Here is a 15,732-nt window from a genome sequence, read left to right as displayed (position 1 = left end):
AGAAGAAACAGGGATTTCTGAATAATTTTACGGCATATATCTGTCACTTTCTCGGTCCAATTTAGTGTCTCAGTCATCGTAAATCCTAAGTTTCTTACTGACGACCAATAGGGCACATTCCAGTTCAAATTCACAGACGACATGTCAAAATAAGGAAAAATTATAAAATGCATCTGACATCCATCTTTTATTCATTAATGTACTTTGCCTTTTACAGAAATAAAGCAGCTGTTTGACGGGTTTGCTTTATACCACTGCAGTGGTACTGCCACGGAGATGAGCTGCAGCCGAAGAGAGAGAGCGTGCATATTGTAGATGGAACAACAGTATATTGTTATTATTCATCAGTTTTATAAGCTTGGGACATTGTAAGCCTCCAAATTTAATTGTATTGCGTCTTGGCGATATTAGGCCATCCGAGGTCAAGGGAGTCTTTCATTTCCAACTTCCTTCATGTTCGACTCGTTGGCTGAATGGTCAGCGTACTGGCCTTCGTTTCAGAGGGTGCCGGGCTCGATTCCCGGACGGGTCGGGGATTTTAACCTTCATTGGTTAATTACAATGGCCCCGGGGCTGGGTGTTTGTGCTGTCCGCAACATCCGTGCAACTCACATACCACACATAACACTATCCTCCATCACAATAATACGCAGTTACCTACAGATGGCAGATGCAGTCCACCCTCATGGGAGGGTCTGCCTTACAAGAGCTGCACTCGGCTAGAAATAGTTACACGAAATTGTAACTTCCTTCATGACTTAATGTGTTACTTCGCATTTTACTTCTAATTTCGATGGTTATCTTCCTTTCATTCATGATCAATATGGCCTAATGATCACGTGGCTTTGTACCTTATAAACGTTGTCACGGTAAAAATGACCGTCATCACTATTTACACGTTACCGTGACGATTGAACAATATTCCCATGTTAGCGATGTTCAGCGTTGATGAACTTGGCACTAGCAGTCGACATTCGTGAATATCTCTGTTATGATCATAGCTCGTGCAGTAAAGTGTATGAAGTATAAATGATCGGAAATTGTAGTTTCTAAAACTTCGGTTATGTACTGGTTTCTGATGGAACGAATATTTCTGGAGATATTTGGAAGTTTGGGAAAAATTTAATAATATTATTATTCGTAAGGTAATGGCCACGCGGTGTAGGGGGCAACGCTTCATTCGGCGGCCCCGGGTTCGATTCCCGGCCGGGTCAGGAGTTTTTAATTGTAAATGATTAATATCCCTGGCCTGGGGACTGGGTGTTTGTGTCGTCCTTAACGTTCATTTCCTCACATTCAACATTTTACATTTACAAAATACACGCAGGTTCCTCACATATGGTGCAAATAGGGGCAAAAACGTCTTTCTAGGTTAACGCCCCAAACAAATAGCATTTTTTAAAAACGTAATGGCGAGTGGCATCCGAAGAGGCCTGGTGCTCGTCTTTCGAGTAGACACCGTATAGGTGACCTGCGCGTCAATGAGGATGGGGCCCTGAACGGGATGAGTTCTAATGCTGGAAACGGCATACACACTCAGTCCCCGAACCAATGGAATTAACCAATGAAGGTTAAAATCCACGATCCTGCCAGGAATCGAACCCAGGACCTGGCAAAAGGCTAGCACGCTAACTACTTATTCATGGTACCGGACATGCGTAAGGTAACAGTGCATAATACATGAAAAAGAACGAAAATTATATTTACACTACATGTATAACCTACAGTTCGGCAAAATTTGATATTCCCTGTTCTGATCCTTTAATTTTGCTACACAAAACACCTGCTAATCAATATAACTTGGAGATTTAGCTAGCAATAGGTTAGAATGCAAACGAACAATATTTCATAAATAACGAGAGTAACATAAATTCAAGGGGTCCTGATAGGCCGTACCCCTAAAGTTTATACAAATCTCATAACATAGCCGTTGTGCAGGCTACAGTTTATTCGATACTCGCTTCAGTAAGTTTGTATTCCGGGATCTACCAATCAAATAATATACAGTCTAGTGCGCTTTGCGGATGTCCTTGCACTTAAATACAGAGTTTCAAAAAATTCTATTCCGCTTTATTTCAGCTGTATTCACAAAACAAACAACCAACCAGACAGATAAAAATTGAACTGAGTCCAATTTCAACTTTCATATACTTAATCTTTGAAGAACATGCAGAGTAATGGCCTGTGGCTTCCGCAGAGTCTTTCGAGTTGACACCTGATAGGCGAACTGCGCGCCTATGAGAATGGGGCCCTGCCTACGATGAATTCTAATGCTAAAAGCAGCACGGACACGCACACACACACCTAGCCCTCGAATCACTGCAATGAACGAATGCAGATTAAAATACCCGCCCCGGCCGGGAATCGAACCCGAGACCCCTTCGACCAAAGGACACAACGCTAAATATTTATCTATGTAAAATATATGGTATTAGGGAAACATTCGAACCGTACAAGCAAAAGTGAAATGTTAATTATTCAGAAGATTACATCAATACACTAACCTTTCTCAGAATAAAATCATTGTTTTATATTACCAGAAAAACAAACTTTGAAAACAAAACATGCATACAGTATGCCAGTAAACTTTTCTTGTTTTGTATGTTTGTCTCATTGCTGTATTTTCTTTCTTAGATTGGCCGCCTTAAATCTCATTCCTGATGAAATGGCTGCGATGTGATCTTGCGAATACTTCAACATAAAGGTGAGTAAATCGGTTGGTGATTACTATCAAGACTAAGAAATTATTGAAATATTTTATGTTCATGGCATTATAATTGGCTTACCTGTCAGTAAATGGATGCGAGTTTTGGTAACATTCAGGCCCGGTTTCTTCAACGAATGTTAAGTGTTAACACTGTTGTTAAGGAGACTTAACACACAATTTAACAAAATGGTCGTCTCATCAAGAATTGTTAACTCTAACAATTGTTAAATCTTGTGTTAAATTAACCTAGCAGCACCCCTGTGTTAAACCACTTAACAGTTGCTAAAATATCAAAATGGAGACATGTAGACGACGTAAGTTTGAAGCTTTACTGCTGTATAAGGACTATTTATAAACTGAAGAAGGCAAAGGACGACCCATACTAGGAAATAACGACCTTTTAGAGTTGTCAGAAGCAAGATTTTTAATTACCGAAGCCATAATGAACAAGGTACCTACTAGACGATATAGGTTGGAATTTCCAACAGATTGCTATTTACCAATCTCTCCAGTGCAGCAGTTGCTTATAGATTTTACAAGGATGGGTCAGACCCTGCGTCCAATCGATTTCAACTAGCTGAATGTACCTGCTGGGGGATACTCAACAGTAACTCGTGTAGAAGGGTTTGGGTCAATTGGTATTTTTCGAAATAAATGAGGACAAATGTCATGAGGCAGGATCAGCTTCGGACCACGTGGAGGGGATAGAACAATAAAATGCGAACACATTTAACTTGAACTTGTAAGGTCCGCAACCTAATAATTTCCGAAAAATTACGAATTCCCGATTGTAAAGCACCGCGTATATACTTGAAAAGTTGCGCACTAGTCAAGTGTAGCAGTGGCTGAGTGGTCATCGTACTTGTCTACGAACCACGACGATGAGAGTTCGAGTGCCGCGTTAGATTACGTTTTTAAAAATACAAATTTAATTAATTATTTCAGGGAGTGTGAAGGTAAAAAATGCGAATAAAAGTAATGATCAAATTGCAGTGGAACTTTATTTCCTACCTTAAATTAATATAGTCCGCCTCTGTGGTGTAGTGGTTAGCGTGATTAGCTGCCACCCCCGGAGGTCCGGGTTCGATTCCTGGCTCTGCCACGAAATTTGAAAAGTGTTATGAGGGCTGGAACGGGGTCCATTCAGCCTCTGGAGGTCAACTGAGTAGAGGAGGGTTCGATTCCCACCTCAGGCATCCTCGAAGTGGTTTTCCGTGGGTTCCCACTTCTCCTCCAGGCAAATGCCGGGATGGTACCTAACTTAAGGCCACGGCCGCTTCCTTCCCTGTCCCATCCAATCTTCTTTCCATCCCTCCACAAGGCCCCTGTTCAGCCTAGCAGGTGAGGCCGCCTGGGGGGTACTGAGCATTCTCCCCAATTGTATCCCCCGACCCAAAGTCTGAAGCTCCAGGACACTGCCCTTGAGGCGGTAGAGGTGGGATCCCTCGCTGAGTTCGGGGGAAAAACCGACCCTGGAGAATAAACAGATTAAGAAGAGATCCAGCAGTAACTGTGAGAACGTTTAGACCTATATTAATTTCAGGTAGAAGACAAAGTGTACCGGTACTGCAATTTGCGTAATATTTTTGTTCCAATTTTTAAATAACGTTCCCTGAAACGAGACTCGAACTCACGTCTACGACGCTCGCAGACAAGTACGATGACCACTATGCCTCAACTCCTAAATATATACGCCTTGCATTGGAATCGGGGTTTCATCATTTTTTCAGAAGTTATTAGGTTGCGGACCTGACATGTTTAAGTAAAATTTGTTCGCCTTTAGTGTTATATCACCTCCAATTCGTCCGAAGCGGAGGTTTGTAATGACATTTGACCTCGAGACACTTTCCATGTAGGCCTAATTGTAGGGGCAAAAGATCTTCGTAGGTCGACGTCCCGAACAAATAGTATTTTTTAAAAAAGAAAAAAGGCCTAATTGTAGGCGACTATGTTCACGAGGGCAAGAAAAGAGTGTGTAGAATTCTACAAAGAATTCTTGCTGCCATTGCAGCATTAACAAGGCACTACATTATTTTCCCCGCAATAAAAGTGCTCGAAAATCATTCAAAACATATCAATTATCGCATTTTCCCGGTGATGTAGGAACCTTAGATTGCACTCCTACAATAATAGGCTATATAGAATGTTGTGATATAACAGTCCGTTATTTCATTTTTTTAAGCACACTCGCATAATTTTAAATTAAAACTATAACAACATTTGTCTCGCATTCATCATAATAACGCTGTTGTTGCCTCTTACTTGACATGTTTACTTCTTAGCGGTCTCCGCTAACCATAACCTATAATAATGTCAACCATGTGTCTGTGTGACAAAATACTATTTCAACACGCCACTAGGAGCGCTCTATGTAAAGAAACAAAGGACGCTCACTGCCAAACGCGTTCAGAAATCTCACGGAAATGTGTTAATTTGTCTTTAACAATTGTTTCGTAACAAATGTTGGAAATATGTTCGTGAAACAGGGGACTTTTAAACGAAGTGTTAAATTAATAATAATTGTTGGTTAACATTTGTTAAGCAAAATTTAACATAGAGTTGAAGAAACCGGGCCTCAACGTGAAAGATTTAAAAATCCAAACAAATTCGTTTAGCTCCATATTTGAATATCTGCAAAGATTTCAATGATGTTCCTCTTAAACAACTTGCATATATATTTACTGATAAACTCAGCGACTTTTCAGTCATTCTGGATTGCCAAGGAGAAAACTGAACTCTATAAAAAATAACGAAATTAAATTTGAACATATGATATTAAACATTATCTGAGAAATAACTCTAAAAATAACCCTTAGTGTAGTTCAAATAAACACTTAGAAGTATTTTCGGGGATTTGGTGTTGTATTGACGATACTGAGTTATGAACACAAGGTAATCTAATCGAATCTCAAAGAAAGTGTACATGACCATACTGACGTAGGGAACAAAAAGAAATTATATACCAAGAGAGAATTTTGAACCAATTTACTTTAATTACTCCAATATTTATCCAAAAATGGATATTTCTCATTATACTTTGGTAAATTACTGCATTTTAGTAGACAGTTAGCATTCGTGGTAGACACCGTAAACAAAAGTAGTAAGTAGGAAAGGAATTACATTTGACATTGCTTTTCATTTGTTTATGAAATCCTTTCAGCATCATCTCCGGCTTGTGAATGATTTACAACAATTCTATAATAACATAATAATTCTGTTTTGTGCCAGTAATCGTACATTTGCTTAGGGTAAAAGCACAAGTAGTTGACACCTGGCCACATATTATGACATACTAAAGTATAACTGTTATATGACTGCTTTGTTTCCGAACGCGTTCACACTTTCATTTTTCCTCTCGAAAAATAAGCGGCAACCTCACTCTACTTGGCGGAATTGGCGGCCTGACGCCACCATGTTTGTTGTTATTCACAGTAAGACTTCAAACAATGTGGGACGCTTATCGCTTTTGTTAAGGAACTTCAGGTGAATATTCGTTTTATATATCTTGAGATATGGAGCTACTTTCAAACAATTAATTTCTTAATTGATATTTTAGATACATTCTATTTGCTTTCTATTTTATAATTTACGATTCCGTTAAGGTTACATAGGGTGTCAACTACTAGAACAGGATACAAGAGATTTTTAAGTACTTCACAGGCATGTCAACCACTAGCTCATTTCATATGTTCAACTAATCCAAGTAATATTTTTGTTAGTTTTACCAGGCTTCCTAAAAATATCCTCTCTAAACTGGTAGAAATTCACATTAATAGCATAAGTATATCCAGTAGTTGACAGCGGGTGTCAACTACTGATGCTGTGGCTGTCAACTACTAGCACTAGATTATTTTTGTTTCATCTCTCGATTCAGGTGCATAAAGATGGCACCAACTAGAAAATTACTGAATTACGAGCACGAACAAATGGAGAGGGCACTTACTGATGTACGGAGAGGAATCCCCGTCGCTACTGCAACTAGGCATCATGGTGTTCCTCGTATAACTTTGCTTTACAGAGCAAGAGGCAACACCACCGTAGGCCGTAAAATGGGGCCTTCTACAGTTTTAACCACTGAAGATGAAGCGGTTTTGGTAACATGGATTAAACATGTTTCTAAAGCTGACTTCCCAGTCACCAGGAATCAAGTATCTGACAGTGTTCAGAAATTGTTTAAAGTGTGAATCGCACAAGTCCATTGTTCAAAGACAGACGTCCAGGTAGGACTTGGTTAAAATCTTTCCTAAAACGAATCCCCTCGATATTCGTCAGTTTCGCAAAAAAAATCTGGCTGTGTCAAGGGCCTTTGACACACAAGAAGTTTTAAGTGAGTGATACACTCATGTGTACACCCATCTTCAGGAAAATAAATGAAATGGCATGTGGCTTTTAGTGCCTGGAGTGTCCGAGGACAATTTCGGCTCGCCAGATGCAGGTCTTTCTATTTGACGTCCGTAGGCTACTTGCACTTCGTGATGAGGATGAAATGATGATGAAGACGACACATACACCCAGCCCCCGTGCCAGCGAAATTAACCAACTATGGTTAAAATTCCTGACCCTGTCGGGAATCGAACCCGGCACCCCTGTGACCAAAGGCCAGCGCGCTAACTATTTAGCCATGGAGAGTTGCTGCAAATGGAGATAAACAGGTGTACAGCCAGGTAAACCCCGATGTTTTATTAACAGCCAATGCCGTTGGTGCGATATCTACCCCATCAGTTGTTTTTAAGTACGAAAGAGTTCCGGCTGACTTGTCGGCCAGTATTCCTCAAGGTTGGGGTGTTGGGAGACCTAAAACGGGATGGATGAATACTGGTCTATTCTATGAATATTTAGCAAATGTCTTTCACCCATGGTTAGTGAAATGTAAGATCACACCACCTGTTGTTCTGTTCATAGATGGACATGCATCTCACTTGATACTCCACGCTAGCTGGTTCTGCGACGAAAATGACATATTACTGGTAGCTTTGTGCCATAACGCTACACACTTGATACAACCTATGGATGTATCAGTTTTCCAATCTCTGAAGGTTAGGTGGAAAGTAAAAGTTCATGACTGGAGATTAAAAAATCTATTGACAACACTGTCTTGAAAAAGTGGCATTTTGCTCCGCTACTGAAAGAAGCCCTAGATGAGCTACCATATTTGTGAACGGGTTTAGAAAATGTGGACTAGTACCATGGAATCCACTTGCGCCATTCGAGCACAGAAAAAGCTCTTATGATGGCAGCTCTTCCAAACCACAAGCTAACAAACATAATCTCAATAATCTTCGACATATGATAATTGCTCAGTCTATAACTGATAACCTCATAGGGCCAGAAAAGTTACAGCTATTTCGAACCAGCTCAACAATGGCCAAAGACAATGAAGACAAATCCTTGTATGAAATCTGGAAGAAACTGGGCCGAAACTTCTGTTCGGGTGATATTTGTGAACAAAATTTAGAAAATGAAGCCGATTCTAGTGCGAATTCCAACCTCGGCAAGGAAAACGATCTTTAAGATAGTTTTGCATTGAACAGTGAGATGGCGATACAAAATACACCCCATGGAAATGCTACTCATCCTTCCTCCGATAACACTGAGCCAGCTCTTTCTTCCTTGGACAGTAATGGGCCAGACACTACCCAACAGTTATCTGTTACAAATCCAGTTGGTTCTTAATTTTCCATCTTTTCAAATATTCTAACTCCTTCTAAGAAAGTATTATTCCGGCCAGAAGAACCTCAAAAAACCAAAAGAAATAAGAAGGTACCGCGCTTTGTATTATCTGAAACACGGAGGAAGTACCATGAGAACAAGGCAAGGAAAAAGCAGGAACTGGAGGAAATGAAGAAGAAAACATTGGAGCGACAGAGGAAAAGACAAGAGAGAGAAGAGCTCGAAAAGAAAAAACAGGTTAAGAAGCCACAAGCCAAGATCACAATACAGAAGGAAAGGAAATTGGTATCAATCTTCTGACTCTGACGAAGAGTGGATTCCATCAGAAGAAAGTCTTGATGATGTAAGCCTGGGCCTTTCTGATTCTGATATTTCAGACTATGAAACCATTGCAAGTAAGCAGCCTAAAGCGGTGATGGGAGAAATTCAAGAAATAGCTGTTGAATCATCAAGGAGTAATGAGATCCTTGACATCATTGAGCCCGAAGGTACTGCTATACCATTGGAATCCGAAAGTGTAGTCAAACATTCTGAGATCACCATTGAAGCGGCTCAAGAAGAAATTTGTGGAACTTCTGTGAACATTAAAGTCCCTGAAACAATTGACGTTGAAGCTGCTGAAGTAACTGTGTAATCTCTATGTGTAATGGAATCCTCTCAGAACAGCGTAGACGTTCATAAAACTGTCAGCGAAACGTCATTAAATGCTGAGTGTAGTGGTACCTCAGACATTTTAACGGTTGCGTACGTTAATGAAAATAAAAAGCATGAAAGTGTGAATTCTCAGCCAACATGTCTTAGGAGTGATTAGATTAGTGAAGGCGCGTTTTTCTTAGCTTTGATGTAGAAATCAAAACGGCATTGTAAGCATCTATTTGAGATAGTGAACGTACTGGATGAAGATCATTTCAATGCAGCTGTCCTGAAACCTTTGAATAGGCTGCGAAATGTGTATGCTAGAGCCGAGCAAAGGACTGTAATTCGTGATCTGGATCGTATTGTTGAGAAGTTACCTTCCCTATTGATATATGGCTCAGAAACTAACAAAATATATCAATTTTCATGTTCACTTGATGTACCATTTTGAGTAATCTATTACCGTGCTTGTTTAAAATGCTTTGTCATGTTATAAAACCCGTCAGTACCACTTACTAAACTCTAAGCATGTTTATAAATCACTGTAGGTAATAAGAAAACCTGGTATCTGCAGTTAAGCATTGTTATTATTTGCATGTCAACTATTGATACATCACCCTGTCAACCACTGAAAATTTCAGAAGTCAGAGAGCCAACTACTGACTAAAATCAGAGCACTGAGAAATTTTATATTTCTCCTTTCTTAGCAAACGTAGTGTGCTTTTAAATGGAGATGCCCTAGGAGAAAAAATCGAGTATAGAAGGAAGCAAAAATGGAGGTGCTGTTACAGGAACTAAAGCTAACGTGGATGAAATTGTACAAAATGTTTCTTATACTGTCAACTACCGGTGCTATTACCCCAGTGTGTTCATGAAAAACACTACGTGTTTCAATATTTTCTTCTTAATTGAGTCGATCGATCACAAATGTATAAAGGAAAATGAATTTTATGAAATAAAAACTGAAACAAAGGCAACGTTCAAGATACAATTGCATATTTCATGAAATGTAGGTGGACATATTTAGTTTCTTCATTGGCATCAAAGATAAACCTCGTATTGGAAATATATACATATAAATAACCTAGGTACTATACAATGAGTGGCCAAAAGTCACGGGAAGGGATGTCCCATTAGAAAATGTGTCCCGTATGACCCCTGAGCGTTGCGGGTAGCTGGGGTGTAGCTGAGCAGTATGTCACAGACACCAGTGTCGTGAAGATGCAAACACGCAATGAGTTAAATGACTTTGAACTTATGATCATCGGTGGAGATAACACTCAAATTCTAGTTTCCGAGGTCAACAATGTCGAGAGTTGTATCTTCAATATCACAGAGAGAATGTTACTACCGGCGTAAACCGCCGCACGGGAAGACCACAGGTGTTTAACGAACGGACATCACGTCGCATTCGCAGAACCATACTGGGCGTTCGACGGGCTACTGTGAGTCAGATAACCGCCTAGTTGAATGTTGAGAATCAGCAAGCCATTTCTACCAGGATTGTAAGAATGCAACTGCACCGCATAGGCTTCACCAACCTACGACCAACTCGTGTACCTTTGATGACATCACGACACAGAGCTCAATGAAGTGCATGCCCCCGCGAACATTGGCAATGGACCATGGCGGCGTGTGGTATGGTCCGATGAATCCCGGTTCTAGTTGTATCGAGCTGATGGGCGTGTGAGAGTGTGGCGTATGCCCCTTGAAGCTATGGATCCTGCGTGTCAACAAGGTTGTGTCCAGGCGGGAAGTGCCTCGGTTCTGGTCTGGGCGGCGTTCTCATGGTCGCATTTTGGCCCAATTTTCCGGCTGCAGGGAGCGCTGACAGGTGTACGTTATGTGGACAATCTTTCAGACCATCTGCATCTCTTTCTGGCCCTAGAGTACCCTGATGGAGATGCCATGTTTCAACAGAACAATGCGCCGTGTCACCGCTCTGTAGTGGCACACAGGTGGTTGGAGGAGCACTCCAGTTAAGTTATGACCATGGATTGGCCCTCCAGATCACCCGAACGTAATCCAGTCGAACATTTATGGGATGCTGTCGATACTGGTGTACGTTCCATGAACCTCGCACCAACTACACAAGCAGTGCAAGATGCATGGGTCCAGATCTCTCCAGAACGATTCCAGCACATTGTAGAGTCGATGTCTGTCCGTATCGCTGCCGTTTTGAGGGTTCGCGGGGGGCAACTCGTTATTAACATTACAACGTTTGGTCACTCAATGTATATGGATAAATTCACGAATTGTATAGGCCTACTTTTTTCAGAAAACGAAAAGCGAACATGATAGTTACAAGCTGAAGATCCGCACAGAGTCAAAAATGAATGGAATATATCTTATACTAGTGAGTAACTATGGTTGTCAGAATAACTTTATTCACTTAACTCTTAATATTTTTCGACTAGCTGAAAACTATGTACCTTTTACGTTCTTATTTTATCAAATACGTAATTTTTTACCTAGCAGTAATATTTGTGATAGATATTAAAATATAATCTCACGGATAGTCAGCGATCTAATAAACGTTTTGGATAATACTTGAGATATATTTTTCACGAGTTGGCAATACTGATATCGGATTTTATAAAAAGGGAACAATTTAGTATTACATTTTTTTTACTATATACAGTTTTTATTATGATTACCTATCTCTTGGTAGTAGTATTGCTCTATATTCTTATTTCAATTGGAATAATAATAATAATAATAATAATAATAATAATAATAATAATAATAATAATAATAATAATAATAATAATAATCCAGTGGCACGCAGTATTCCCATTTAAAGACTTTCTAAAGTCAGAAATCAAATCAAGTACTCTGCGAACGGAAGTACAATAAACCAACCGCACCGCTGAGCTTGGCTAATGTAACTATCACATGAGGTTTTATAAATGCCTGAATATTGTGAGATTATTTCACACCTTAACTCACCTGAGTACCATCAGAGGACACAAGCTGATAGCGTAGATGATAACCATACTCATGAGATACTTCTGGGTCCTCTTCTCTTTGTTAACGTCGAGTTCAGCTTCGTAGAGGTCATAGTTGTTGTATCGCTCGCCAGAAGTGCGGTGGCTATACTGGCTGTCAGGGTAGCTATCACGTCTGCAATGAGACAAAAAGTAGGTAGTTGAAGAAATGGAAGTGAAAATACTACACACTCAGAGAATAATTGAATAATAATATTTAATTTTCACGACCACGTTTTATTTCAAAGGCTTTTGTGATGTTGCAGTGCCAAACCTGTATCAGAGATACGTACAGAACAGAACAGAGAAGAAATAGCTATATCCCATTAGCTCAATCGGTTGAGCGTTGGCTGCGAAGTTTGAAGACCGTAAGTTCAGGTTTCACTGGTGTTATTCTGTACTTTATTTCTCTTTGTACCTTTTTCCTTGTAGTCAATACGATCATATGAAAAAAGGCCTAATTTAAAATATTTTAAAACACGTTGGTGTGGTGCGTTATGTACGAGAATGTTAGTGAGATTATTTATCATGAGATTGTTTATCAACACAGGCATATTTTTGAAGGATGCTTTACTCAGCCAAAATTTTCATGAGGTAGGTTCAATCATTCTTGTATTTGAAAGATTGATAACTTCCAGCGGAACTTGTGCAGAGGAAATGAGACGCAGAATATCCATGGGAAAGAGGGCTTTCGGAAGGTTTGCTGACAGCTAGAAGCGTATCGATCAAACTTAGGAAGAGGTTTGCCAAATGTACTGTGTGGAGTGTGGTGCCTTACGGTTCTGAAATGTGGACAGTTAGACAGAAAGAACAACAATATTTAGAAAGTTTTGAAACATGGTTTTGTAAAAGAATGGAGAAATTGAAATGGACCGATAGAGTGAAATATTTAGAAAGTTTTGAAACATGGTTTTGTAAAAGAATGGAGAAATTGAAATGGACCGATAGAGTGAAAAATGAGGAGTTGCTGAGCAAGGTAGGAGAGAAGAGGATGTTCATGAAGATGATACAGAAGAGGAAAACATCTTGGATTGGTCACATATTACGTAGACATTGTCTACTACAGAGAATCATGGAGGGGAAAGTTGAAGGAAAAATAGGAAGAGGAAGTAGAAAGTTTGGAATTCTGACTGATGTGAAGAGAGGAAGAAGCTACAAGCAAATGACAAGCAAAGGACAGAGAGAAATGGGGACAACCAGTTGATACCTAACTAAGGACAGATTTACTGATTAACGACCTGTGTTAAACATCATTTAATTTTAGACAAATTTTAGAAGAAACCCGAGTGCCGGAATGTTGCCCTAAAAATGATTCCGACACATACGAACAAACCGTCTTACATTGATACATTGTGTTTAAGCTCTGTTCGTTGACAGTGAAACGTTTAGTTCAGTAGTGCTGTGACGCAAGACACGTCGTGTCGAAGTGATTTGCTGCACTGTTGCGGATTGGTATCAAGAGTCTCGAGAGGTACTGTAATTTCTTCTCTGTTATTGTTCTTCGAAAGTTCAAGGTCAACAAGTTCAAGGTCAAGTCAACATAATACCACGTCTGAAGAACGCCAGCTCGTGATATTCCATCATGCTCGAGGTAATTCGCTAGAAAGATATCGCAGACGCTTAGCATAAGCAGAACAACAGTCGGAGGTACATTAAGGCGATTCAAAAAACGAAGACAGAATTGGTTCTGTTCCCCAGACAGGCAGACAAATAAGGCTGACAAAACGATAGTAGTGTTTTTTGCTTCAGAATGTGAAACGTAATCTCTCAATTAGTGCCCCGAAACAAGCAGGAGCTGTTTTAGAGGAGTGTGGAAAGAAAGTGGGTACTGAAATCATGCGAAGAGCACTGCGAAGGAATGAGTTCATTGGAAGAAGAGCTAGGAAGAAAGCATACATTAGTGCGGTAAATAAAAAGATGCGGCTAGAGCGAGCGAGAATATCCAAAGGACCCTGCCCGTGGTTAAATGACGAAATTAGACAACTAATGAAGCAAGGAGACTGAGCTCGCAGGCAGTACAAAAATGACCCTACCGCACAATACTTTGATTAATATAGGATGTTACGAAATAAGACAACAAAACAAATACGAAATACGAAACTGCAACACGATAAGTTTAATTACGCCTGATGGTAGAACAGCGAGGACATTGTGGAAATCTATTAATAACCTTGAACTTTCAAAGAACAATAACAGAGAAGAAATTACAGTACCTCTCGAGACTCTTAACGAGTAATTTATTGCTAATTCCTCCACAGTACGACGTGACGACAAACAGAGACTTATGAACTATTACTATACACACACTACCCCTGATAGAGGGAAATTATATTTCATTCACGACGCTCGACAGCCGCTTTGGGGAATGCTTGACAAATAGTTCCGTTACTTTGCTGTTAAAGAAGGAGACTTTGTCGTCTAGATGGTTGTAGTTCGCTTTATCAAGCCAGGGTAGTTTTCCTGCGTCCTCCAAGAGGTACAGTCACTCCCATAAATATTCGGCCACTGATAAAATCCGCGAAATACTTATGACAATAACGCAACCATGAGCAGAATGTATAACCAAATGTGTCTTAAGTAATGGAACTATATATGTTTATTTATGTCGAAGAGGAATCGCGGGGCATTGATGTACAGTATGCTGTAAAAGAAAGGACATTGCTCACATACGTGAAATGAAACGCCTCAAATATATTCGGTCACCCGGAAAGACCGGGATTGTCGCTCCTCAGGTAGATGTCTAAGGTCTAACAACATCTCATCCTGGGTAGGCAAAACCGATGAACATGTCGCAGAATTACATTTAAGCAAGGGAATGTTATCATATTTGGCAAATTTGAAAGTGCACGATTTGCTCTGAATGTCGAGCACTAGACCAGTAGAAGACATGAAGTCTGCTCCTAATATAATTGGGCAAGACAAGTTCTCAGCCACAAACAATAGTCGGGAAATTTACAGACAGACTTTAATGTTGAATACCACTCAGCCGAGATAATGGAACAAACACTCCTTGAGTCTAATAGAGCGGTAACGGGTTCATTATTCAGCTCAATTTTGAGGAAAGGTACAAGTGCGAGGGTCTCCGCCGCAATCCTAAGACATTCTTTGGGGCATTCAAATGCGGGGTTTGAAGAACTGCCACCCTGTTCTGAGTTTTCGGTGGTTTTAACCGGGGATGAGCCATGTGAAGATGAATTGGCGGACTCAGCCGATGCCACTAGTCACTTTCGATCGTTCGAGTTGGTGGATGTTGCACCAGAAGTTGATCAGGAGGGGGGTGCTATTGGCATTAGGACAGTTCTTGGCGAGGTGATTAAATGAGCCACACTTGAAACATCCTTGTGATGACCCTGCTCCATTCTTTGTCCCATTGGATTTAATCAAAGGACACTTGTTCCGGAGATGATCTACCGACCCACAAGCATAATATTTGCGGGTTGTGAAAGTTCGGCACGGAGGAGGCCGATGGTTACTCGAAGACGGAGGGGGTTCTTTAGCGACTCGTAAGGTGTCGGCATACCTAACTCCTTCGGCTGAGGCAGCCATCGCCTCCAACTCCGCAAAAGTTTGCGGACGCGACGCAAAACACAAGTATGACCTATAGTGTGGGGAAATGCCTTCCACAATGGTCTGCACAATTTGATCTTCAGGGAAATGAAGAGCAAATATCCTTGTGTAAAACTTAATATCTTGGATGAAGTCTGCCACGTTTTCATCCAGTCGCTGTACTCT

At 40.4% G+C, this 15,732-nt stretch overlaps 1 pseudogene; it reads right to left on the bottom strand.

Moving 5' to 3' along the window:
* The window catches only part of LOC137501836 (prolactin-releasing peptide receptor-like), a 698,893-nt pseudogene that overhangs the window by 14,888 nt on the left and 668,273 nt on the right, over positions 1–15,732 (bottom strand).

This window comes from Anabrus simplex, chromosome 1, assembly GCF_040414725.1.
Source record: "Anabrus simplex isolate iqAnaSimp1 chromosome 1, ASM4041472v1, whole genome shotgun sequence".
Classification (NCBI taxonomy): Eukaryota; Metazoa; Arthropoda; class Insecta; order Orthoptera; family Tettigoniidae; genus Anabrus; species Anabrus simplex.
Note: the sequence above shows the minus strand (reverse complement) of the source record. Positions and strands in the feature narration are given on the sequence as shown.